Here is a 26,886-nt window from a genome sequence, read left to right as displayed (position 1 = left end):
TCCACCGCCAGTGGCAGCCCTTCCAGGCACCACTTCAGTCTATCTTCTTTGCGACTACTCAGCTGCACTCCTGGGTAACCACACTGTCAACAGCAGTCGCCGAAGTCCAAGCAGACTGACAGCCCTACCAGCTCCAGTCACCACCGTCATTCCCGTACCTTCACTTACAGATACACCCAACTTCTGCACCATCGTCTTCCCTGCACACCTTGTCCTAGCAGGGCATCTAGGAGGACATCTTGGATGACAACGACGTTAACTTAGCATCCCTCCTCATAGCAGTACACAACTTGGCCTAGAACAAATCATATTCGCGGGGAGATGTCTCCGTCATCCTGAAGGCCCGAGACCCTTTACTTAATCGCAAGCTCACTGTCACAGAGTTTGTGCTGGCCTTGGGGACAGTCAGAGACATGCTAGGCAGAGCAACCCCAACAGGAGGGTAGAATTGGACCCGTATCTGCATGCAGCAGGTCACAAGTACGCAGGGTGCCCATCCTTTGACTATCACTGCTCATTTTCAGCCAAGGCAGCAGCCAGACTCAAGGGGATCTTTTACCTCCCATCTTTTAGTGTTTCTCTTCCAGGCAAAGACCCTGACTAAATCCTTAAATTAAGATGTGCCAGCTATAGCTGATCTGCCCATGGGAGTCTAATTTCTCACAAATTGGAATGGCATGCCAATGTGTATTTCCTCAGCATCTTTCTTCATCTCATGGTCACCACAGCCTCCACAGGTCCTCGCTTCAATTTTGGCCAAATTGGGTTTATAGGGCCATGGCAGTCAGAAATCCTCTTGATTCCTGGGTTCAGTTAGTCCTCCTCTTTGTTCGACCTCTAGCCCATTGTCGCAGCAGCTCAAGTCTGGTGCAACAACTGGGCAGGACAAACAGCGACGTTCGCCACAGACAACCAAGCCACAGCCAGCATTATAAATAAAGGAAATCCTAGTAGCCTGCCATTGTGGCCTTCCTGCGCAGGCTGGTGCAACTATCCCCACAGCACCAATCTAACGTCCTATGCGACCACATCCAAGACAAAACGCAATAATCTGTCCGACGCACTACCCGTTAACTTTGCTTCGTTATTTTTTGCAGGAACCTGGAACCGACCCGACCATGTCTCTTATCCCACACTGGTCGTAGCTAACCTCGGATTCAAACAACACTTTCACGACGCTACCTGCCTTATTAATCTTTCACTATCTCACAACACCCTGAAGGCCTACCGGGCAGCCTAGAGGTTCTATGTCAGGTTACTAGCCTCAAACCCCAGAGCAATACCAAGAGTTCTCCATCACATCCTGGTCTTCATATTATGCCACCGCACACAGTTGGCATTGTCACACAATACCTTAGACCCCACTCAGCTGACATCCAGTATTTCATCCCCTTATGAGATCCTAACAAACCGTCTTGTTCACCGCCCATACGGTCAAGACCATGTTGTGTGGTATTCACAGGCAATGACCCCAAATCAGTATCAAACGGCTACCCATCACCAGCGCCATATTCCGAGACGTGTCTTTCATCCTGTCACATTCCCCTTTTGGCTAAATTCAGCCTGGTCGTTCAAGCAGCCATCTACCTGGCTTTCTACAGCTTCTTACGCCCCAGTGAATACTGTCACCATCCCAGTTGTAAAGTGTTACGTAGACGCCACATCACACGCCATCAGACTTCATCTTACTCCTCAGCGTGTCCAAAACACAATAGTCCGGTCCAGGGGTTGACATAAAACCTTTCCAAACTCTCAAAGCCTGGTGCCCCGTGTCCATCCTAGATCAATTTTTGGCCCATATGTTCGATCCCTCGCAGGACAGCCCATTACTACCGTTCCCGATTAGTACCCCAGGCAGCAACTAGTTCATTAGTCACGTCAGGTTCCTTTTGAGCAAATTAGGCCAGGACCTTGGTCATTTTCTTGGACATTCTTTCGCATAGGAGCAGCATCAGCAGCCTCACGAAACGGGGTCCCAGTCCACCCGATCAAAGATGGGCAGGCGGGAATCCACCTGCTTTACTCGATACATCTCCAATCCACAAGTGGAAATGTCCTGAGCCTTCAGCAACTTTGCCCTGTAGTGTCTTGTTGTACATAAATTAATAATTACCTCCCTACACCAAATCTTTTGCGGCCTTCTCTTGGCATATCGCCCAGCAGAGCAGGGCTCACCGCCCAGCTCACCAGGGCTTACCTTACAGCAGACCAAGGGCACAATTCAGGTCTATTTTATGTTGTTAGTCTTGTGACGTGTTTATGTGTTCTTTCATATCTCTTAGAGCGGAGGGCTCCGACCATAAATATATATATATATATATATATATATATATATATATATATATATATATATATATAAAATGCGAGTGTCCATACCATACAAATTTTCCCTATTTAGGGATAACCACACATAATGAAGTCCATGAAAAAAGGAAGAGGAAACACAACATTTGTGCAAAGTTGAGGTGCAAAGTTATATTGTCTTCATAAATATTCAGAAGCAGTGAACCACCATCATTACCATTGCAGCCTCCAAACTGGGACATTACCGCTTTAATGAAGAGTGCAGGTTTACTGACTTCTTAGGACCCTCTAGTCAAAGACAGGTCAACCTGCGCGGTATCAAACAGCACAGCCAGGGTATTCCCAAAGATGTTCCGTCAAAGGACAGGAGCTTAGGCTGTAATGGTCAACTCAACAACATCTTGTGAGCTGTCCCAGACAGGACTTGTCTGATCCCCAGGATGAGAGGCTGCAATGGTGGTGGTGGAGGTTCACTTTTTCTGAACAGTTGTGAAGAGAAAATAACTTTGCACTTTAACTTTGCACAAATATTGTCTTTTTTTTCCCTTTTTTACAGACTACATTAGGTGTGGTTATCCCTAAATAGGGAACATGTGTATGGACATTCTCATAACAATTTTTTTTTTATATTATGGACTTTGTAGTGCGGCTCTTTTTGATGTTATTGAACTTGCTCTGTGTTAAGTAGAGCCGCTGTTTATATCACAGTTTCATTGTAAATAGTACTTTGCCTAATCACAGTTTTAGCTTTCTAATTACAGTATATAAGAATAATACAATTTGTGAGGAGATCTCTGCTGTACAGACACCCTCTCCACTTAACACTCCATGTCCACATGTACAATCATTACTTCCTTCATTCAACCCCGCAACTATAGATGAGGTTGCTAAACCTTTCTCTAGCATCCACCTGACCACTTGCCCCCTGGACCCTGCACCCTCTGACTCAATCCTAAACTCTCTAACTCACATCTTCAATCTTTCCCTCTCTTCTGATATCTTCCCCAACTCTCTAAAACATGCACAAGTTACCCCAATACTTAAAAAGCCCTCACTAGACCCCACTAATCTTAGCAACCTATGTCCTATTTCCTTGCTCCCTCTTTATCCAAATTCCTTGAATGTCAGGTCTACAACTGACCACCTCGCCGAGAATAACCTTTTTGATCCCCTTTAGTCTGGATTCCGCCGTCAACACTCCATGGTACCTGCTCTCATAAAACTCATAAACAATCTGTTAACAGATAAATCCAATGGACACTATTTTGTACTCCTACTCCTGGACCTCTTTGCTGCCTTTGACATAGTGGACCACCCCCTCCTCAAAAATCTCCATGCCTTTGGTCTCTGTGACTGTACTCTTCCCTCGTTCTCATCCTACTTATCCAACTGCTTCTTTAGCGTCACTTACAATTCTACTTCCTCCTCTCCTCTCTGTTTCTTTGTCAGAGTCCCCCAAGGATCTGTTCTTGGACCTCTGCTATTCTCCATATGCACCTCCTTCCTGGGTCAGATAATAGCCTTCCATGGCTTCCAATACCATATCTTCACTGACAACATCCAAATCCATAATACATGCACATAAACTTTAATGGCATTCCAGCCTTAGTCGGTAGGGTTCCATATTGAGTTGGCCTACCCTTTGCAGCTATAACAGCTTGAATTCTTCTGAAAAGGTTGTCCATAAGGTTTAGGAATGTGTCTATGGGAATGTTTGACCATTTTCCAGAAGCGCATTTGTTAGGTCAAGCACTGATGTTGGACTAGAAGGCCTGTCTCGCAATCTCCACTCTAATTCATCCCAAAGGTGTTTTATTGGGTTAAGGTCAGGACTCTAAAAGACATGGATGAGAGAGTTTTCAGTGGAGGAACTTGACTGGCCTGCACAGAGTCCTGACCTCACCCTGACCGAATGCCTTTGAGATGAATTAGATAGGAGACTGCGAGCCAGGCCTTCTTGTCCAACATCAGTGCCTGACCTCACAAACGCGCTTCTGGAAGAATGGTCAAACTGGGATGCCATTAAAGTTCATGTGCATGTATAGGCGGGTGTCTCAATACTTTTGGCAATATGGTGTATCTCTCTCTACCCCTCAGCTTACCCCTTCAGTCTCCTCATGTATCACTAATTTTCTAACAGACATATGTCACACCACTTCCTCAAACACAATCTATCCAAAACCTAGCTGAAACTCCCCCCCCCCCTCTTCCTTCCCCTGGTTTTTCTGTCAAAATTGATAGCACTACTATCAGCCCGTCCCCACAGGCCATAATTCCAGGTGTAATCCTAGACTCTCAACTATCCTTTTGGCCCCACGTCCAATTACTGTCCAAATCTTTCCTCCTCAACCTCAACATCTCTAAAATGCACCCCTTCCTAACCAATGACACCACAAAGCTCCTAGTTCACTCCCTGGTCATTTCCTGCCTCGATTACTGCAACTCCCTCCTTACGGGATTACCTTTACATAGGCTCACTTTAGTCCATCATGAATGCTGCTGCCAGGCTCATGCACCTTACCAACCATTCAGTGTCTGCTTTATCAATTCCTACACTGGCTTCCACTCACCCAACAAATTAAATTAAAAATACTAACAACAACTTACAAAGCCATTCACAACTTGGTCCCCAGCTACATCACTAACCTAGCCTTAAAATACCAACCTACTTGTTCTATTTGTTCCTCCCAAGATTTTCTGCTCTCTAGCTCCCTCGTCACCTCCTCCAATGCTCGTCTCCAGGACTTTTTTGAAGTCGCTCCTGTCTGATGGAACTCCACTACCCTAATCTGTCCAACTATCTCCTACTCTGCTTTTAGACAATCCCCGAAAATCCTCCTCCTCAGAGAAGCCTACTCTGCTCCTACTTAACAACTGTACTTTTATTTTCTTCATCACTTGACCCTCCCTCCTAGATTGTAAGCTCTAATAATCAGGGGACTCTGATTTCTACTGTATTGAATGTACTGTCTGCCCGCATGTTGTAAAGCACTGTGCAAACTGTTGACACTTTTTAAAAGCTGTATAATAATAATAATAATAATAATGATAATAATAATAATAATAATAATATTCATGTCGGAAGAAAGAAGAAAAATCACTGGTCCACGTATATTTCCTTTGTTGTTGGGAATATATGTTTCACAAATACATGGACTCACGTTTAGGGTAATGTGATAACGTGAAATAAGTTATGACTTTGGCTTGATTTACTGATGTCATGTGTCCTGGAGGCTATTGAGTAATATGTGCTGTTGGTCCCCCATGCCTGACCAGCAATATTCCCCAGGGCCGTTCCACAGAATCTGCCCATTGGCCATCCCGCTACTACTGACTTAGTCCTTAAGTGCACCCATTTTTTAACGCTCTTTTTTTTTAACACTCTTACAACTTAATATGTGAAAGATAAAAGTATATTCCAATTCATTAGTGCTTTCAATATTTAACAGTAGATAATCACATTTTTTTCCCAAAAAAATGAAGCCTGCCACCATGACAAGGTTGACTCTTTTGAGCAGGACCCTACACTAACACTAACTGCACTACCTTTTCAATCCCCCCCATCTATCTTCCCCTAGCAGATCTAAGAAACAAATAAATTATATATAATCAAAGAGACATCCCAATTCAGCAGAAAAGCATCCCAATCCAGAAAAGAGACATCCCCATATATTCAAAGAGACATCCCCATATATTCAGCAAAAAGACATCTCCGTATATTCAGTAAAGAGACATCCTAATCCAGCAAAAAGATAGCCCAATCTGGAAAATACATCCATATATATTCAGCAAAGAGACATCCCTATCCAGCAAAGAGCCACCCCATATAAAAAAGAGACATCCCAATTCAGTAAAGAAAAATCTTCATCCAGCAAAGAGGCATCCCTATATATTTGGCAAAAATACATACTAATCCAGCAAAGAGACATCTCAATCCAGGAAAGAAAAATACTCATATATTCAGCAAACAGACATCTCCATATATTCAAAGAGACATCCCAATCAAGCAAAGAGACATCTCCATCTATTCAAAGAGACATCCCAATCAAGCAAAGAGACATCTTCACATGGCAAAAGTCTCCCCATATAGCAAACAGACATCCCATATAGCAAAAATACAGTCCAATCTAGCAAAGAGACACCCAAACCAACAAAAAGACAGTCACAAACAGCACAATCCAACAAAGAGCCACAGCACAGGCCAACATTTAGCAAAATTGTCAAACAATTTACCATTGTGACCTCTAACAACCTGACTCCAGACCAGTTCACAGTGAGCACTGAGCAGTCCTGCAAGCAGCCTACCAACAACTGTATGCACTCAGCTCCCCTCACACCTGTACACAGTCATCCCCTCCACACTTGTATGCACTTAGTCCCCCTCACACCCATATGCGCTCAGCCCCTCACATCTGTACACACTCAACCCCCTCTTCGAACCTGCACTCACTCAGCCTCTCTCACACCTATATGCACTCAGCCCCCTCCTCACATCTGTATGCACTCAGTCCCCCTCATACCTATACACACTCAGCTCACCCACACCTGTATGCACTATGCCCCCCTCACACCTGTACACAATCAGCCCCCCTCACTCTTTGTAAATGAGGTCTTCTTAGTACCTGGTATTGTCTACACAAAGCTGACACATGTCACTGAGTGGAAAGAAGCTGGAGCCGATCCCAGTATAGGACACAGTATGGGCAGCACATACAAGGGAACATGCAGGAAGTAGCCAGAGGTGGCAGCAAAGAGCCTCATGTGAGCAAAATAACACAGAGAGCAGCAGCTGCCAATTCTTCTATTGTGAATGAATGTATATAGAAAGATAGGGCAGCCACGCTCCTCCCGGACCTACCCAGAGGCTGGGTACCTCAGAATGCCTGGGCCCCCTACAAGTGTATTGGCTGTCCCCCCCTGATGGCAGTCCTGGAAGCAGTCATACTAGAACTGAATACCCCCCTTGTTAACTCAAACTGTCTCCTCAATAAACTTGTCACACAAGTTACCAACAGTTTTCTAGTCCTAATATTGTCTTACCTGTCTAAAATAAATATTCTCCTTGTTAAAGTTGCAGCGATAACATAGTTGCAGCAGATACCGTTAAAAGTATAAGGATGTTTTCAGTTTTGGACACTGGCCAACTATGACACATTTATACATTTCATAATACATTTCAGAGTAAAAAAATCCCTATATCAGACAAGAAAGTCCTTTCACACCAAAAAAACTTAGTAAAATGTTCCAAGAGCTTTTTGAGCAAAAAAGCTTATAACAAACAAACAAAGAAAAAAAATAGGTTCTATTTAGATGGATTTTTCCTATTCAAGACAACGGTCCCATAGATAGTATACTTTTCTTAGATACCAACAGCCCTGTGAAGCAAGCATTTTACATTCCAATGGCTCTGATAAATCAGCAATTAGTGTTAGAATTTAGTTTGATTGTAATGTTAGTAGAAAGAACTATAGATTCCTAAGATGGAGGGAATAATTATAAATGCATTGATCTAGAAAGAAGTACTGGTAATAGTTATATCAATGCAAAATATGTACTCATTAAAATGTTAATGCAAGAACAAGTTTTAGTGAAAATGGTACCACACGTCTGTTTATATTGTCAGTCTGTTCATGTATTTTTATAAACTGTTGTGAGTACTTTCAGATTTTGTGAGCTGTTTAAGAATGTCAAGGATTCACTTGGGGCCATTACTGGTTTTCAGGCATGAAGATAATACATATTTGTCTCATTACTGTCACTAGATCAGAGTTATTTTATGAATGACATTATATCATGATGACCCAAGTAAGATATAACGAAGATACAGCTACAAAAGATCCCTGTAAGGTCATGAGCTAGGTTCTACATTTTAATTAAATGATTTTAATATTATAGGTTAAAAATATAAATATAGGCATGACAGTATATATTTGCATTAAATTGTTTGACAAGCACACTAGAAACAGTCTACAGTAGTGATGGCCGAACTGTTCGCCCGGTGGCCGGTTTGCCGTGAATTTTGCTGCTGTTCGCATGGCGGACATATGTGTTTACAGTGTCAAAGAACTTTGACCCATGATGACACATCTATCATGGGGTAAAGGACAGCCAATTGAGACATTTCAGCACATGGACAATTGGACATACCCTCTGCCTTATAAATAGACCTGATCTGGCAGCCATTCTACATTCTATCTTTTGTCAGTGTAGGGAGAGGTTGCTGTGTGGAGCAGAGACAGACTGTAGTGACACAAATCACTAGCTATTAGGTCCACAAAAGTCCTTTTAAGGACTGATATAGGTGTACAGTATATAGGGTTCTGGTGCACTGCTGTGCTGGTGATTGCAGCTGTCTTCTGTCAGTGTAGGGACAGGACGCTGTGTGGAGCAGGGACAGTCAGTTTAATCACTAGCTAGCTATTACTACTAGGTCCACAAAGGTCCTTTTAAGGACTGGTATAGGTGTACAGTATATAGGGTGCTGGTGCACTGCTGTTGACTGCTGCCCTATTCTGTAGCCGTCTTTTATCAGTGTAGGGACTGAGGGACAGTCTGCAAATCACTAGCTACTAGGTCCACAAAGGTCCTTTTAAGGACTGGTATAGGTGTGCAGTATATAGGGTTGTACACGTATAATATACTTTCTTTCAAATATAGAAAGCCTATTATACTTGACTGCTGACTGATTCTGCAGCTGTCTTTTATCAGTGTAGGGACTGAGGGACAGTCTGCAAATCACTAGCTACTAGGTCCAGAAAGGTCCTTTTAAGGACTGGTATAGGTGTACAATATATAGGGTGCTGGTGCACTGCTGTGCTGCAGATTACTGCTCATTTCTGTAGCTGTCTTTTATCAGTGTAGAGACTGTCTGCAAATCACTAGCTACTAGGCCCACAAAGGTCATTTAAGGACTGGTATAGGTGTACTATTTGGTGTGCAGGATATAGGTGTGTAATACACGTATAAAATACTTGCACATATAGAAAGCATAGTATAGTGCAATTCCACTGTGCAGCATTGTGACTGCTGAGTGGTTCTGCAGCGATACTACAAAGAGTGACAAACGCAATAAAAAAAAAGTATTATAACTGGTGTGATAGATCAGTGGCCCCCAAAAACGACAGATTGAACAGGGTGTTATATACCTTCTTCCACATACATACTGCACTTCTCTAGAGACTTTTGTCACAGGGTAATTTAAAAGGCAGAGGAACAGGCAGGCCCTTCCGCAGGGGTGGTAGGGGTAGGGCAGGAGCAACAGGCTTGAGCCAAAGTGGCAAATTGCAGAAGGTGCGTGTGATTACGTCAAAAGAGTGGCTCACTCAGCCTTACTCTTCTGCACCCTCCTCATCCTCTCCATCTGCACCCTCTTCTTCACTCTCTGCTATGTGCACCCCCAAAGACACTACCACCAACACCACCATATATCTTCCGCTTGACTCACAGGAATTATTTTCCGATCCATATCAAGACATTTCCGATGCGCAGCCACTCTTGGCATTGGATCAGGAAGAGGAGGTAGCAACAACCGCCACTCAGCAGTCTGACGACAGTACCCAGATCAGCCCAAGGAGGAGGTTGGTCCCCGCTGTTGCTGCCTACTCCGAGATCTCTAATTATAGCGGTGGGGAAGATGACGTTGATGATGACATGTCTAGTGATGTCACATGGGTGCCCACAAGAGAGGAAGAGGAGGGGAGTTCAGAGGGAGATATGGACCAGCAGACAGGGAGGAGAAGCGGGAAGAACTTACATTTCACAGGAGGGACAAAGCAGACTGCTAATGTATCAGGAGTGCGGCATCAACCATGTACGGTCACATCTGGCGCTCCCAGGACGCCGGCACATGGCTCAGCAGTGTGGGCTTTTTTTAACGTTTCCGCTGCTGACAATAGTGTTGCCATCTGCAATCTTTGCAGTCAACGCATAAGCCGCGGTAAGCCCAACACTCCCCTAGGGACGACCGCCTTAAGAAGGCACATGAGCCATCACCAAGCCCAACTGGAGCAACGGAACACACAAAGCCACACTCCAGACTCTCACCGTCCAGCCTTGTTTTCTACTTCTCCTTCTCCTCTCTCCTCACAATTGTCCTCCACTCCACCTTCCTCACATTTTTCTGCAAAAAAGGCAGGCTTCCTTGGGCCAAATGTCCGAGCGTAAAAAAAATAATGATGCCAGATAACCCTCTTGCTCAACGGTTGACGGCTGGCTTGTCAGAACTGATTGCCCGCCAACTACTGCCATATAAACTGGTGGACTCAGAGCCCTTTTGAAAATTTGTGGCCATTGGAACACCACAATGGAAGGTCCCAGGAAGGAAGTATTTCTCACAAAAGGGCATCCCAGAGCTATATGGCCATGGTCAGCGGCAAGTGAATGTATCTCTGGCACACAGTGTCGGTGCCAAGATACATCTGACCACAGACACGTAGTCTAGCAAACACGGGGAAGGTATATCACTTTTACTGCCCACTGGGTGAACCTTCTGATGGCCCCGTGTAGATTTGGTTTTACCGCCACGGATTGCATGCAGGCCTGACTCTTCTTCTCCTTCTCCTACTCCTTTCTCCTACCTCTCCTCCTTGGCTGACTCCTCCTTTTCTGCTGCTAGCGTCTCTTCCGCTGCACCGCCCAAGCTCCCCAGAACATATTCAACATTCCAGGTGAGACGTTGCCATGCTGTGCTGCGTCTGTTGTGCCTGGAAGCCAAGAGCCACACTGGCCCTGCACTCCTTTCAGCTTTGCGTTCACAGGCAGATCAGTGGCTAACACCGCTCAATTTGACAGTTGGTAAAGTGGTGTGTGACAACGGTGCCAATATGCTTAGCGCCTTGAAACAGGGCAAAATTACGCATGTGCCATGCATGGCACACGTCTTAAACTTGGTTGTGCAGCAATTTGTTGTCAAATACCCTGGGGTCCAGGACATCTTGCGGCAGGCAAAGAAGATCTCGGCCCATTTCAGAAGATCTTATACGGCCATGGCTCGCCTTGCTGACATTCAGCGGCGACACAATCTGCCGGTCAGACGTCTTATTTGCGATTGCCCGACGCGATGGAACTCAACCTTCTATATGCTTGATAGGCTGCTCCAGCAGAAACGTGCAGTTAACGTTTACCTGTACGAACTCTGCGGCAGAACAGGTTCTAGGAGCTTGGTTTTTTTCACCATGCCAGTGGCTGCTCATGCATGATGCATGCAGACTTCTGCGGCCATTTGATGAGATCACCAAACTGGTCAGTCGCAGCCATGGCGCCATCAGTGACATGGTACCTTATGCCTTCTTTATGGAGCGTGCATTGCGTCATGTCATTGATCAAGCCGTGGAGGAGCATAGTTGCATAGTTGCATAGTTAGTAAGGTTGAATAAAGACACCAGTCCATCCAGTTCAACCTGAGCGAGTATCTACAATTGTGCCTATCCCTGTACCTTGCACACACACGTTGGTCCCTACCCTCAAGGAGCCTACAATCTAAGGTCCCCATTCATATACTAGGGCCAATTTTTGGACCAAAGACAATTAACCTACCTGCATGTCTTTGGAGTGTGGGAGGAACTGGAGCACCCAGGGGAAACCCACGCAGGCACAGGGAGAACATGCAAACTCCAGGCAGGTAGTGTCATGGTTGGGATACGAACCAGTGACCCTTTTTACTGCTAGGCGAGAGTGCTAACCACTACACCACTGTGCTGAGCAGGGACAGGAAGACGAGGAAGTCGCAATGCTGGATGAATTCCCAGAGGGGGCTACTCTACCTGAGACAAGTCAACAACAGGGATCTGAAGAGGAGTCAGAGGAGGATGGAGCCGGGGCAGATAAGGAGGCGCAAGAAGAGCATGCTTTAAACCTTTCTGGGATCCCTGTTGTTGTGCGTGGATGGGGAGAGGAGAAGGAGGAGGACGACATTATCCTGGATGATAAGCAGGAGCCAGACCACCACGCTTCCTGTTTAGTGCAAATGGGGGCCTTCATGTTCCAGTGTTTTATCAGGGACCCCCCTATAAAAAGCATAAACGTCAAGGACCAGTACTGGGTGGCAATGTACTTAGACCCCAGGTACAAACACAAAATGGCGGAAATGTTACCACCGTCACAGAGGGCTGTCAGAATGGAGCACTTCCAGGCCTTGCTTCGAGAAATGCTGCATTCTGCTTTTGCGTGCGCTGGCAGAGGAGGAATTCCCACTCCCAGAGAAAGAGTCACGGGTACCAATCCAACAGCGCCTGCAAGAAGAGGCCGGTTTGAAGATGTGTTGGTGACTTCTGATATGAGGTCATTCTTTCAGCCGACCCATCGACAGGTCTCATCCGGATCCAGCATCAGGGAATGCCTAGACCGACAGGTGTCCGACTACATCGGGTTAACGGCCGATGTGGACGCTCTGAGGAGTGATGAACCCCTGGGCTACTGGGTGGGCAGGCTTGACCTCTGGCCAGAGCTTGCCCAATTTGCAAGGGAACTGTTGGCTTGCCCATCGTCCTCTGTCCTGTCCGAAAGGACGTTCAGCGCAGCAGGGGGGATCGGGACCGATAAGCGCACTCGCCTAACTCCCGACAGTGTTGACTACCTCACATTTATAAAAATGAATGATGCATGGATCTTGAAGGAATTCAACACATGTGACCAGTAGACCATGTATATCTCTATAAACGATTTATTTAATCGAGCACACAGACCTTTTTTCTACATTTGGCTCACTTCCTTGTACAAAAAAAGCACACCGTACTATATGCCCTGTTTGAAGAGGTTGAGCGGTGTCATATGTTTGGGTGGTTTGCTGGTATCAGTGCTGCTGTCAGTGCTCTCTATCTCAGTGCTGGTGTCAGTGCTCTCTATCATGGTGCTGGTGTCAGTGCACTCAATCGCGGTGCTGGTGTCAGTGCACTCTATCATAGTGATTGTGTCAGTGCACTCTATCACGGTGCTGGTGTCAGTGCTCTATATCACGGTGCTGGTGTCAGTGCACTCTGTCACGGTGCTGGTGTCAGTGCTCTATATCACGGTGCTGGTGTCAGTGCACTCAATCACGGTGCTGTTGTCAGTGCACTCTATCACGGTGATGGATGGTGTCAGTTCACTCTATCACGTTGATGGTGTCAGTGCTCTATATCACGGTGCTGGTGTCAGTGCACTCAATCACGGTGATGATGTCAGTGCTCTATATCACGGTGCTGGTGTCAGTGCACTCTATTACGGTGCTGGTGTCAGTGCACTCTATCAGGGTGCTTGTGTCAGTGCTCTATATCAAGATGCTGGTGATCATCTCCTGCACCCTCTTCATAGTCTACCCTGAGCTTTCCTCTCCTTCATTGCCTTAATGCGCTCCGGAGTCCTGAATTGTCAAAATTTCACAGATAAAAAAAGAATGCTTGTAGTTGTCGATCCCAGATTCACTTCATACATGTGTTATGTCAGTGGCCATGTGGTGGGACTATGTGTGCACAGCTAGTAAGTATTTTGTGGCTGGAAATATGACCTGTAGGTTTTTAAAATTCGCGAAATGTCCCGTCGGAAGTTCGTCCATCTCTACTGGCTACTCTCCATTGTGAAGTGACTATTTATGATTAAAAGGGACTACTGTTTCTTTTATGGGTTTGGTCTGGTTTCAGGTCATCATTCATTCATCCAACATAGTAGCTTTTTGATTCTTATGCTATGTTTTACATTAATTTTTGCACTTGTTTATTTATATAGATTGCATTTTTTATTGTGGCTTAGTTTATGCTACGCCTCTTATTGGTATTTTTCACTGTATCACTTCTTATCACGAGGTTTTTTTTCACTTTAGCGCTGCATTTTTTTGTTTATTATGTTTTATGCAATTGTATCATTGTTGATGCTGGCTGCTACATCTATGTTTTGAAAAAAATTTTGGTAGCGCAATTATAATTATATTTTGCTACAATATAAAACACCAAATTTCCATGCAAAATAATTGTACCGCTTTAAGCACCAAAAATCTGAAATAATCATACTGCCAGGGAGGTTAAGCCACTCACCATTGTCCATTGTTATTCCTCCAGGTAAAAAATAAAATGTATAGATAGACAAGACACAAAAAAAAACAAAAAAAACTAAACTTTCATTTCACCACCACTACAGGTTCCGGTCAGCTGAGCTTTCAACTTCACAGACCAGACCAGGACTTTGCAACTAGAGCGCAAGCCAGCCAGAGCCATGTCACAGGCTGGCAGCGAAGACCTCATATCTGCCCCTCTGTCACCCTCTTCGTTTCATAGAGCAGCAGCATGCAGTCCCTCAGGGGATGCACCATCCCCAAGATAACAGCGGAGCTAAGGCACAGGGGCGTGCCTTTCCACACTACAGCCAGGAAAGCAGAGCTCTTTAGGCTCCTCTTCCCACCACCAGCACCCAGCAGGCATCTCTTCAGTCCATATCCCTGTCCATTTCTCAGCTTCACACCATGGTGTCATCATTGTCCACCGAAGTCACTGATATTGAAGCCAGAGTGACAGTCTTGGAGGGTTGCCCAGTTATGGCCATCCCTTACTCGGTCGCAGTCCCGGTCCTGGCACCCCCTCCTGCAGGTACAGTCCCAGCTCACCTGGTCCCAGCCAGCATCAGGAAGGACATTTTGGACGGCAAGGACATCAATCTTAACTATTAAAGGGTACTAGTGCGCACAACCCAAAGGTTCCTATCTAGAAATTCCACTGTTAGAAAGATTTACCGGGAAGCTGCCAGCATATAACAGTGATCTCTGCACAATTAAGGGACATAAATAATAAATAATACGTGGTGCTACCTATCTTCCTATTAAATGTGTATAAAATAAATTATCACATAAATAAATTCACATCATATAATAGTGCAAAAAGTCATAAATGTGCAAACATATTGCCGTGGTAATGTGCAAAATCAGCTAAAAATAGTGCAAAGCCACAAAAAAGAAGTGCAAACACATAACACAATGTTGTGCAAAATAACAAAATAGCAAAAGAACAGATGCTAATATATATTTGCAAAAGTGCATCCGTGCATGCGTATGATTCACTGTTAATGAATAAAAGTGATCAAATGAATCTTTTAGTAAGTCCCACAACAATAAATAGTCTTTCATATAAAATTCAAATTGACCATGCCAAAATAAAGTGCAATTCACTTCAAGCAGTGTCCATCCACCGATGCTCAGAGTTCAAATGTGCTCCGGAGTGCACCCCTTTTTCCCCCCAGCCTCTCACCTCAAATAGTGGCCACTACAGGCCGTATGTCACTATATATACACTGGTTGCAGCTTTCTCCTCCACTCCTCGCAAAACTAGCCCATCAGCTCATCATAAGTATATATGTGCCATTGATATTACACTCATAGTGAATGATAAGTGAGAGAGAGAGGGGCTCCAATGTGTAGTATAATTAAAATAGACTTTATTAAATCAATATCCACACTTACAATTCAGCAGAGTTTCTAGCGCTTGTACACACAGGATACTTCCGGTCTCGGCCGCGACCGGAAGTGACAACAATGACACCTGGCTCCTCCCTGATGCTTTGCGTCACCGTTCACGTGACTTTTTCAAATTAATTATATTACACATTGGAGCCCCTCTCTTTCTCTCCCTTATTATCCACTATGAGTGTAATATTGATGGCACATATATACTTATGACGAGCTGACAGGCTGGTTTTGTGAGGAGTGGAGGAGAAAGCTGCAGCCAGTGTATATATAGTTTCATACGGCCTGTAGTGGCCACTATTTGAGGTGAGAGACTGGGGGAAACAAGGGGTGCACTCCGGACACTGCTTGAAATGAATTGCACTTTATTTTGGCATGGTCAATTTGAATTGTATATGAAATGTATATGAAATTACTATTTATTGTTGTGGGACTTACTAAGAGATTCATTTGATCACTTTTATTCATTAACAGTGAATCATATGCATGCACGGATGCACTTTTGAAAATATATATTAGCATATGCACTTTATTTTGTTATTTTTGCACAACATTGTGTTATGTGTTTGCACTTCTTTTTTGTGGATTTGCACTATTTTTAGCTGATTTTGCACATTACCACAGTAATATGTTTGCACATTTTTTACTTCTTGCACTTTCATTATATGATGTGAATTTATTTATGTGATCATTTATTTTATACACATTTAATATTTAATAGGAAATTAGGTAGCGCCACATATTATTTAAGGACATCAATCTTGCTTTCCTCTTCATTTAGGTTCACGATCTGGCAGAGAATAAATCTTATGCCTGGGGGGACATATCAGTGGTCCTCAAAGCCAAAGACTCCAGGCTCAACAGCAAATTAACTATTGCAGAGTTTGTGTTGACCTTTGGGATGGGGAGAGATGTCCGCTGCTCAACCAGCTCCAGCAGGAGGGAAGAGCTGGACTTATATCTCTACATCGTGATGGACCTGGGCTATAAATATGGGGGATTCTCATTTTATAATTACCTTTATGATTATCATTTTTGGCCAAAACAGCAGCCAGGCTCACACAGTTCAAAGCAGGCATGGATTGGAGCCTCATGGACAGAGTTGTCCGGTCTACGCTCACAACTCCCACTGCCAGTCCTCCACCCACACCGCTACCTGGTGTGCCAACATAGCAGTTAGACACCCTCTTGATCTTCCCTCCACCTCCGGTACAGCTCAGGTCTTGTTCAGATGCCCCATTCTATCAGTAGGGGGAGCATCCATCTGTAATAACTTTATTTGTGGATCGTGCAACTACAGTCAATGCCGGATGCTCCATATCTGTACCATATGTCGTAGAGCACATTCTAAAGCCCTATGCCAGATAAAGCAGCAGAAAATGTCCTGACTAGGCTGAGTAGATGTCCTATGGCTGAGGTTTTGCCCCACCTCGCACCCCACATCCTCACTAGCCACCTTCCTTGTCCAAGGATTTACAGCAGGTTTCCATACAGGCCTCATTACACTGCCCCACATAACTTAGCGACCATCAACGAACAGGCTATAGACCAGCTGTTACAGGCTGAACTTGACCAAGGCTTCATGATTGGCTCCTTTGCTCAGCCCCCTTTCAACATCTGGAGTCCTATTGGGCTTGTCAAAGGCACGTTTTCAAATAAAAATCGTTTGGTGTACGACCTGTCTGTACCTCATTCTTCCCACATTCCGAGTTTGAATTCCTTAATTCCTTCAGAGGAATTCTCCCTGAAATATGCTTCAGTCTACATGGCGATTCAGGCCATTATTAAAGTAGGCATAGGCACATGGGTCTCTAAAGCTGACATATCAGATGCATTTAAGCTCCTACTCATCCAACACTCCCTCTGGCGCTGGCACAACATTAGATGGAAAGAGTCATATTACTTTGCCACCAAAGAGCCCGTGGCTCTTTGATACCTCTTTGACACCTTGCACAGTCCCTCACCTGGATCCTGTTGCACCAAGCCCAGTGCCAGATGGTCATTCGTTATCTTGATGACTTATTGTTAATCGAACAGCCCGGAATGCCCCCAGTAGACTTATAGGTTAAGAGTGGTGTTTGGGAATCTCAATGTGCCCATAACAGAACACAAAGTGGAAGGCTCAGCACACTCTATCACCTTCCTTGGGGTCAACCTGGACACTCGCTCCATGCAGGCCAGCCTGCCTCCCCAACAAACTGACCTGCATCAGGTCGGTTCTTCATGACTTTACTCGTGCACAAGGGTGTACTAAGAAACAGCTTCAAACTCTCTTATGGATCCTCAACTTTGCAATGTGAATCATTCCCCAGGGATGATCTTTTAATTCACACCTTTTGGTCTTCCTCCCTCAGACACAGGACACCGATCAAATCCTTAGATAAGACACAGCAGCAGTAGTGGATTTGTCTATTTGGGATGAGTTCCTTACTAGTTGGAATGGCATATCCATGTTCATACCATAAGTATCGCCTCTATCACCGCAGGTGGTAACAGATGCCACAGCCTCCACAGGCTACGCTGCAATTTTTGGCCATCATTGGTTTGCAGGACCATGGCCTCCAGAGATAATCCTAATCCCCGGGTTCATCCAGTCTTCCTCATTGTTCAAACTGTACCTGATCTTGGCAGCCGCTCAGGTCTGGGGCCATACCTGGACAAACGTTGGCCTTCTTCACCGACAACCAGGCCACGGCCATTATCATTAATAAGGGTGGGTCCAAATTGCTCCCTATTATGTCCTTCCTATGCAGGCTGGTAAAATTATCCCTGCAGCATCAGTTCAATGTGCACTGCACATTCATTCCTGGCAAGTGCAACATTGCAGCAGATGCACTGTCCTGTTTTTTACTTAATTACATTTTTCCAGCCGAAACCTATAGCCGACCCAACATCATCTTTTATCCCACCTTGGTCTCAGCTGACATTGGAATAAAGCACTACCTTCACAGCACAACCCAGCTCCTTAATTAATCCTTTTCCCACAACACACTCAAGGCCTACCACACAGCTTGGAACACATTATGCAAGTTCCTGGCATCTTATCCCGTGGCAACATCAACAGACACCAAGCACATACTAACTTTCATTTCATATTGCCACGCTCAATTGGCTCTATCACCCAACACCATCGAACTATACCTAGCCAGCATCCAACACTTCCTGGCCTTTCAGGATCCTGCAAAACTGTCCTTGTTTGCAACCCATGTGATCCGAACCTTTCCTGCTCAGCATTCAGAAACAACAGCCCATAGCCAACTCCAAATGCTTGCCCATAACGTGTACCATCTTCAGAGACATGTCAACCATCCTCTCTTGTTCCATGTTTGGCTTTCTTCCCAGCTTGGTCATTCAAGCGGCCATCTACCTGGCCTACTACAGTTTTTTGCAGCCTAGCGAGTTTACCTGTAATAGTTCTGCCGGCCAGGTACTGTGTAGACGTCATCTGGCTCGCTTCAAGATCATTTCATTATCCACCTCACAGTATCCAAAACCCAGCAATCTGGCTCCAGGGTCGACATCCGTCTTTTCAAGACAAAAAAAATCTGGTGCCCAGTAGCAATACTCATCCGCCTACTGTCACTCCTACCCAGCCAATCAAACTGTAGTCCCCTACTACCTTTCCCGACCAACCCCTTGAGTGGCTGTTCATCAAGCATGTTAGGATTATCTTGCACAACCTAGGCTTTGACGCCAGTTGATACTCTGGACTAGGGATGAGCCGAACACCCCCCAGGTTCGGTTCGCACCAGTTCTTTCGAACGGACCCCAAATTCGTACGAACGTTAGAACCCCATTGAAGTCTATGGGACTCGAACGTTCGAAATTAAAAGGGCTAATTTTAATGGCTAATATGCAAGATACTGTCCTAAAAAGGGTTTGGGGACCTGGCTCCTGCCCCAGTGGACATGGGTCAATGCAAAAAAAAGTTTTAAAAATGGCCGTTTTGGCGGGAGCACTGATTTTAATGACGATTAAAGTGAAAAAAAAGTGAAATATTCCTTTAAATATCGTGCCTGGGGGGTGTCTGTGGTATGCCTGTGAAGTGCCACGTGTTTCCCGTGTTTAGAACAGTCCCTGCACAAAATGACATTTAACGAAAATAACGTCATTTAAAACTGCTTGCGGTTTTAATGTTATATCTGGTTCCTGCAATATGGTTAAAAATCATTGAGAAAAATGGCATGGGTAGCCCTCCCTGCCCATTACCAGCCCCTTTGGGTCTTGTACGCATATTAAGGGGAACCCCGTACCCATATTAAAAAAAGGAAATGCGTGTGGCCCCCAGGCCCTATATACTCAGAACAGCAGTATACAGGCGGTGCAAACAAGACAGGGACTGTTTAGATTTGTTGTGTTAAGTTGAATCTGTTTGTAATTTTCAACTGGTACATTTTTAAAGTGTAGCTCAATCTCCTACAACTGACTGCAAGCTCTATTTAAAACGAGCAAGATAGTTAGCTATATAGGTGGATATAGTAGTGTATACTGCGTTCAGAGCACGCAGACAGCACGCATAATCTCCTAACACTGACTGAAAGCTCTATTTAAAACGAGCAAGATAGTTAGCTATATAGGTGGATATAGCAGTGTATACTGCGTTCAGAGCACGCAGACAGCACGCACAATCTCCTAACACTGACTGAAAGCTCTATTTAAAACGAGCAAGATAGTTGTTAGCTATATAGGTGGATATAGCAGTGTATACTGCGTTCAGAGCACGCAGACAGCACGCACAATCTCCTAACACTGACTGCAAGCTCTATTATAAAAGATAGATATATCGCTAGCTATATAGGTGAATATAGTGGTGTATACTGCGGTCAGGGACAACAGACAACAACCACTACAGAAGAGCAAGAACGAAAAATCGGCCGATAACGATTGGTGTATACTGTGTTGAAGGTACACAGAACACCCACTAACTGCTACAGACGCCAACACACTACACAAGGCCACTGCGCTGACGGCCTTATATAGTGTGGGGCGTGTACTACACAGCCTGCGCTGTGATTGGCCAAGCATACGGGGTCACAGTGCATGCTTGGCCAATCATGAGCCAGTAATGCACTGCGCCATCGCAGTGCATTGTGGGCCGTGAGCGCCACACGAATTTGGTGCGAACGGCCCATAACGTTCGGAATTCGCCGAACGGGCGAACAGCCGATGTTCGAGTCGAACGTACGTTCGACTCGAACACGAAGCTCATCCCTAGCTGTCACACATGAGTTCCTCTTCGCTAATTTACCAGCCAATGATAGCCTGTCGTGCAAAGCATGGGAGAAAGACCTTGCCATATCCCTCTCAGAGGAGCAATGGGAAACAATCTTCCTAAACATCCATAAGGGTTCCGTTAATGTTAATACCCAAGAAAATGGATATAAAATCCTAACCAGATGGTACCGTACACCTTCCCTCTTACACAAAATGAACCCAGCCATGTCAGACGTCTGTTGGAGGTGTCATCAAGAGAAAGGCTCCCTACTCCACATCTGGTGGTCCTGTGCTTCCCTTCAGACGTTTTGGAAGGAAGTTTGCCGGATCACATCCCAGGTCACCTCATACACACTTGATTTCACCCCAGCCCAATTCCTTCTACACTACTCATCCTTATCACATCATTCATACCACAAGTCATTGGCAATGCATATGATTGCTTGGCCAATCATGAGCCAGCAATGCACTGCGCCATCGCAGTGCATTGTGGGCCGTGAGCACCACACGAATTTGGCGCGAACGGCCCATAACGTTTGGAATTCGCTGAAAGGGCGAACAGCCGATGTTCGAGTCGAACGTATGTTCGACTCGAACACGAAGCTCATCCCTACTCTGGACACTCCTTTTGAATTGGTGCAGCCTCGCTTCATCCCAGTATGGGGTTCCATGCCATATCATCAAGAGATTAAGCAGGTGGAAATCTGCCTACTTTTCCCGGTACATCCCAAATCTTCAGGTAGAAATGTTGCAAGCATTTATCAAACTTGCTCAGTAAATAACACTAAACCAATACAGAGCTTTTACCCCTACCTGAATGTTTCTGCCCCCTTTTTTGGTATACCAACCAGCAGACCAGGGCACATTTCAGGTCCAGTTCATGTTGTAAGTCTTGTGGTGTGTTTATGTGGTTCACATCCATCTGAGTTGAAGGGCTTTGAAAAAAAAAATAATAATAAAAAAAAAAAAAATATATATATATATATATGTATATATATATATATATATATCTCAAATACACTGCAACTAACCTGCCTGCCTAATCTAGCTCAATCTATCTCCATCCACAGTCACACACTATACATGGCCACTATGTAAGCAGCCTTATATGGTGTGGACTTAGCCCCCCTGTGCCATGATTGGCCAAAGGCACCCAGCCTTTGGTCAATTATGGCTCTCTCTGCAAAGCGTGCTGTAATTGGCCAAAGTATGCAGGTCAGGTGCATGCTTTGGCTAATCATCAGACATTAATGCACTGCAATCTCGCAGTGCATTATGGGGCATTCCGATGTGCTCCAATTTCCCCGCAAATGCCCCATATTGTTCACTGTTCGGCAAATGGGCAAATAACCGATGTTCAAGTTGAACTTACGTTTGATTCAAATATTGAGCTCAACCCTATTGGAAAGGAAGAAGTTCCAGTTTGCCAGAAAGGGCCCAGGGACAGCTAAAAAACAGGGTTGAGTCCCAGGACAGAGATTCCACTATAAAGCCAGAAAGCGAGGTCAAGTCCAATACAGAGAATCCCCCATGAAGATGAGTGACACCCATGGCGGAGGTTGGGAGTCTGTCTCAGGCAGGAGACATGGTACCCAACAGTGCCGCAAGCAAGAACCAGCATATTTCTCCAGAAAGCCGGCTGTATCCATCCACCCTGTCAGCCCCATCTGGAAGGAGCCAGCGTGGGAGGTGAGCTAGAGGAGAGCAGCAGTTTTTGGGGTAATAGACTGAGGAGGTAGAGATGCTGGCAGGACTACCACATAGACCTCATACACCAGCATCAGCTGAAAGTACAGAAGCAGTGGAATTGCGATCAGGCACTAAAAAGCTTCAGCAAACCCCAGCTTGTGTCCAGTGGTGAGTCCAGTTGTGGCCATCAGGCATGTGGACCAGGATCGGGGCCGCATACAAGCAATGGGTTGTTTGGTCACCCCAATCTTGTGTTCTCCCTGGACAAGGCAGGAGACTCAAATGAGAATGGCACTTGGAGTGGGGTTTGTACTATCCTTATGTTTCGGAAAACATTTTAGACATCATTCTGGCCTCTCCTCCATGGTGAGAAGCAGACATGTATGAGATTGTATACATGTCCCAAAGCCACATTGGGAGTCCCACAATCAGGAGGCCTGGGCACAGTTTTAGGACATTCAGCAGGAATGGAACCTGTTGCTGTCCATTCGTAAAGATTGGGTGGTGGTAGTCAAGACCAGGGGGCTGAAGGAGGCAGAGGAGCTATTCAGAAGACCCAACAGTGACATCATCAGACTGACCAATACTAAAATGTACTGTTAGAGGGGCTGATGCAGGATTCTAGCCTGAAGACAGCTGGGATGGATGGCTGCAAGGGAGACCTGTTTCCCTTGTCTTTGTTTCTTCACAGACTAGGTCAGACCAGTTCACCACTTTCTTTCCAGATGTAGTGTTCCAGAAGAAGATACCTGGGTGAGGCTTAGAACTTGACAACACTTGGCTGTTATGGAGGGGCTCTTCCCTGCGAATACACCTCAAAGACTTTTACCAATGCTGAGATTTTTTGTTTGTTTGTTCTGTAAGCAGGCTTCTAATCCTTCTGCTGGCAGACTCTCTCAGTCAGTTAAGTTAGCATGTGCATGCATTCTTAGGCATAGTGGGGTACTGCAGATGAGCACAATGCCCTATACCACTTATAGCGGCATTCAAGGTGCTAAATCTGGTGTCTCTCAGCCATAATAGGATTTTTTATACTCACCGTAAAATCCTTTTCTTTGTAGTTCACCGACTGACACAGCTCCTTTCTTAGCCCTTGTACACACGGTCGGAGAATCTGTCGGAATGAGTCTTATCGGACCGTGTCGTCAGATAATCCGACTGTGTGTGGTATGCATCGGACTGATTCCGTCCGAATCTCTGTCCGACCCAATTTTCCAACATGTTGGAAATATTTCCCGACCAACTGGGCCAGGCGGACCAAATCCGATCATGTGTAGAGCATTTTCATCGGACCAAGTGCCACGCATGCTCAGATCAAATTCCTACATCAAAGCTATTGGCTACTAGCCTGAATGTAGTCCCATCGTAACGAAATTACGTCATCACGTTCTGAAAGATCGAATTTTTCGCCAACTTGGCCCAAACAGTTTCGGACACAATCCGTCGGACTAAATCTGACGGGCAAAATCCGACGGATTTGGTTGGCAAAATCTCAGACCGTGTGTACGTGGGCTTAGACCGTCGGGTTGTTATGCAACCTTCAGGAGAGGACTAGGCAGAACATGTTAACATGTACAACAAAACCAGAACTTTCTAGTTCCGCCCAAGGGGCAGTCCCTTAAGTAACAACCCCCCAGCCTGAAGCCTCAGTATGTCAAAAAGCAGTATTACATAAAAAAAATATGAGGGGAGGGTGCTGTGTTAGTCGGTGAACTACAGAGAAAAGGATTATTTTTCACCTTCGGCAGAAAAAAAGATTGCGGACGCGACACCACCTTATCCTTGTGGATAACCAAAAAGGGCGACTTACAAGACAAGGCTGCCAGTTCCAAAACCCTCCTGGCTGATCTAATAGACACTAGGAAAACCACTTTCTGATAAAGAGTCAACAGAGGGATCTCTCTGATATTTTCAAATGGCGGTTTCTGAAGTGTCAATAACACCAGGTTCAGATCCCACAGGGATAACGGTGGATGCACCGGGGAAACTACATGTCGGACCCCTTGAACAAAAGTGCTCACTAGAGAGTGAGATGCCAGGAGTCGCTGAAAAAAACAGCCAAGGCTGATATTTGTCTTTTAATGACGCTTAAAGCCAATTTCTGGTCTATTCCTTGCTGTACAAAACAGCAGGATCCTGGATATAAAATAGGAGCGAGGACGCCATTCTCCTCACACATGGAGATGTAGGCCTTCCAGGTAAGATGATATAAGAAGACTTCCGTGCTCTCAACATATTTGGAATCACCGAGTCTGAAAGGCCCCGGTTCCTCAACACCTGGCTCTTAATAGCCATGCCATTAAAACCAGCGATGGAGAATCGGACCTAGAGACAGCAGGTCCTCTTGTAACGGCAGTCGCCAGGGGGCATCCGCCACTAGGCGCACTAGGTCTGCGTACTAGGGATGCTGGGGCAATCAGTATTACTGGAATCCCCTCTGCGTCCACTCTGCGGAGCAGACGTTGTAACAGTTTTAGTGGAGGAAAGGCATAGATCAGCTGGTACTGACCCTACGGAGCCACCACAGCGTCTGACGCATCTGCCCAAGGATCACTTGTCTTGGACATGAATCTCGGCACCTTTCGTTTGAGACGGGAGGCCAGAAGATCCATGTCTGGAGTGCCCCATCGCAGGCACTGTAGCCTGAACACCTCCGGATGCAACGCCCATTCTTCCGGGTCAAGCATCTGGCGACTTAGGTAATCCGCCTGCCAGTTCTCCACTCCCGGGATGTAAATGACCGATAGGGCCGGTACATGTCGCTCTGCCCACTGAAGGATATGAGCGACCACCCGCACGACGGCCAAGCTTCTTGTTCCTCCTTGATGATTGACATATGCCACCGCCATGGCGTTGTCTGCCTGGATCCTGATCGGACGCCCTTTGAAGTCTTAATGACTATGTGGAGAGACATAGCCTGATCGCTCGCAGCTCGAGCACATTGATCGGCAACTTGGATTCCTGGGTCGACTGAACTCCCATTACTCCACCCCAACCGGTTAGGCTGGCGTACGTTGTGATCACTGTCCAATTCAGAGGTAGGAACGACTTCCTGGACCGAAGTGCCGGGGACCTCAGCCACCAGAGCAGGGAGTCCCTGACTGACTGACTCACCTGAATCTGCCGATCCAGAGATAATGGAGATTTGTCCCATTTTGCCAAGATCTCCTTCTGCAAGACTCTGGTATGAAACTGGGCATACGATACTGTCTCGAATGTGGCCGCCATAAGTCCTAGGACTCGAATGCAAAAGCGTAGCGACAACCACCTGCAGTACATCAGCAGTTTTACCGCGGCTCTGAGAGTCTGAAGCTTGTCTGAAGGGAGAAACTCTTGCTTCCATGGAGTCCAGCAGTAAGTATGATCACCGACTATTTTAGGTTCAGCAGCCACCCAAATTCCTGCAGGGTCTGCATGGTGATCGCCACATCCTCCTATAATTCTGAGGCAGAAGATGCTCTCAGGAGGAGATCGTCTAGGTAACCTACGATTGCGATCCTGCATTGTCGCAGCAGCGCCAAAACAGGAGCCAATACCTTGGTAAAGACTCGGGGGGGGGGGGGCTGATACCAAGCCAAAAGGGAGAGCCACAAACTGGTAGTGGGCTTCCCCAACTGCAAATCGCAGAAACTTCTGATGCCGAAGGCATATGGGTATGTGCAGGTAAGCATCCTCAATGTCCAAAGATGCCAGGGAGTCCCCTTGATGGAATGCAGCGACTAGTGAGCAAACTGATTCCATTCTGAACATTCTGTACTTTTACAAAGTAATTGAGGGCTTTCAGGTCCAAGATTGGGTGTATCCCTTCCTTTTTGGGGACTATAAACAGATTGGAGTAGAACCCCTGGAACCTTTCCGGCTCCGGAACTGGTACTATCACCCCATGACTCAGCAGATCCCTTATCGCCCCCATTAGGGCCTCCCAGCGAGCTGGGAGTACGGGTATGCTGGAGGGGAGGAATCCGTTTGGTGGCCAAGAGAAACTCTAACTTGTAACCAGAGGAAATCAGATCGCAGATCCATTGGTCAGACAGCTGAGAGGCCCACAAACTCCTGAAGGCAACCCCCCCACCTCTGTTTCAGGCGGGGACAAACCTTCATGCGGTAGCACTCTTGCTCACAGGCTTGTTAGGCTTGCGGTTCCAGAGACTCTTTTGTCCTTCAGAGGTTGTCCTGTCGGGCTGGAGACATTTAACCAAAGTCCCGGGCAGATGAAAAAGCTGCTTGTGAGTGGAAAATGAGGGCCCTTGCCTACA

The sequence above is a fragment of the Lithobates pipiens genome, unplaced genomic scaffold (genome assembly GCF_037356315.1).
Source record: "Lithobates pipiens isolate NorthernLeopardFrog02 unplaced genomic scaffold, aLitPip1_a1.2 Scaffold_8, whole genome shotgun sequence".
NCBI classification, from domain to species: Eukaryota; Metazoa; Chordata; class Amphibia; order Anura; family Ranidae; genus Lithobates; species Lithobates pipiens.
The sequence above is the reverse complement of the archived record's forward strand: the minus strand, read 5'-3'. Positions refer to the sequence as shown.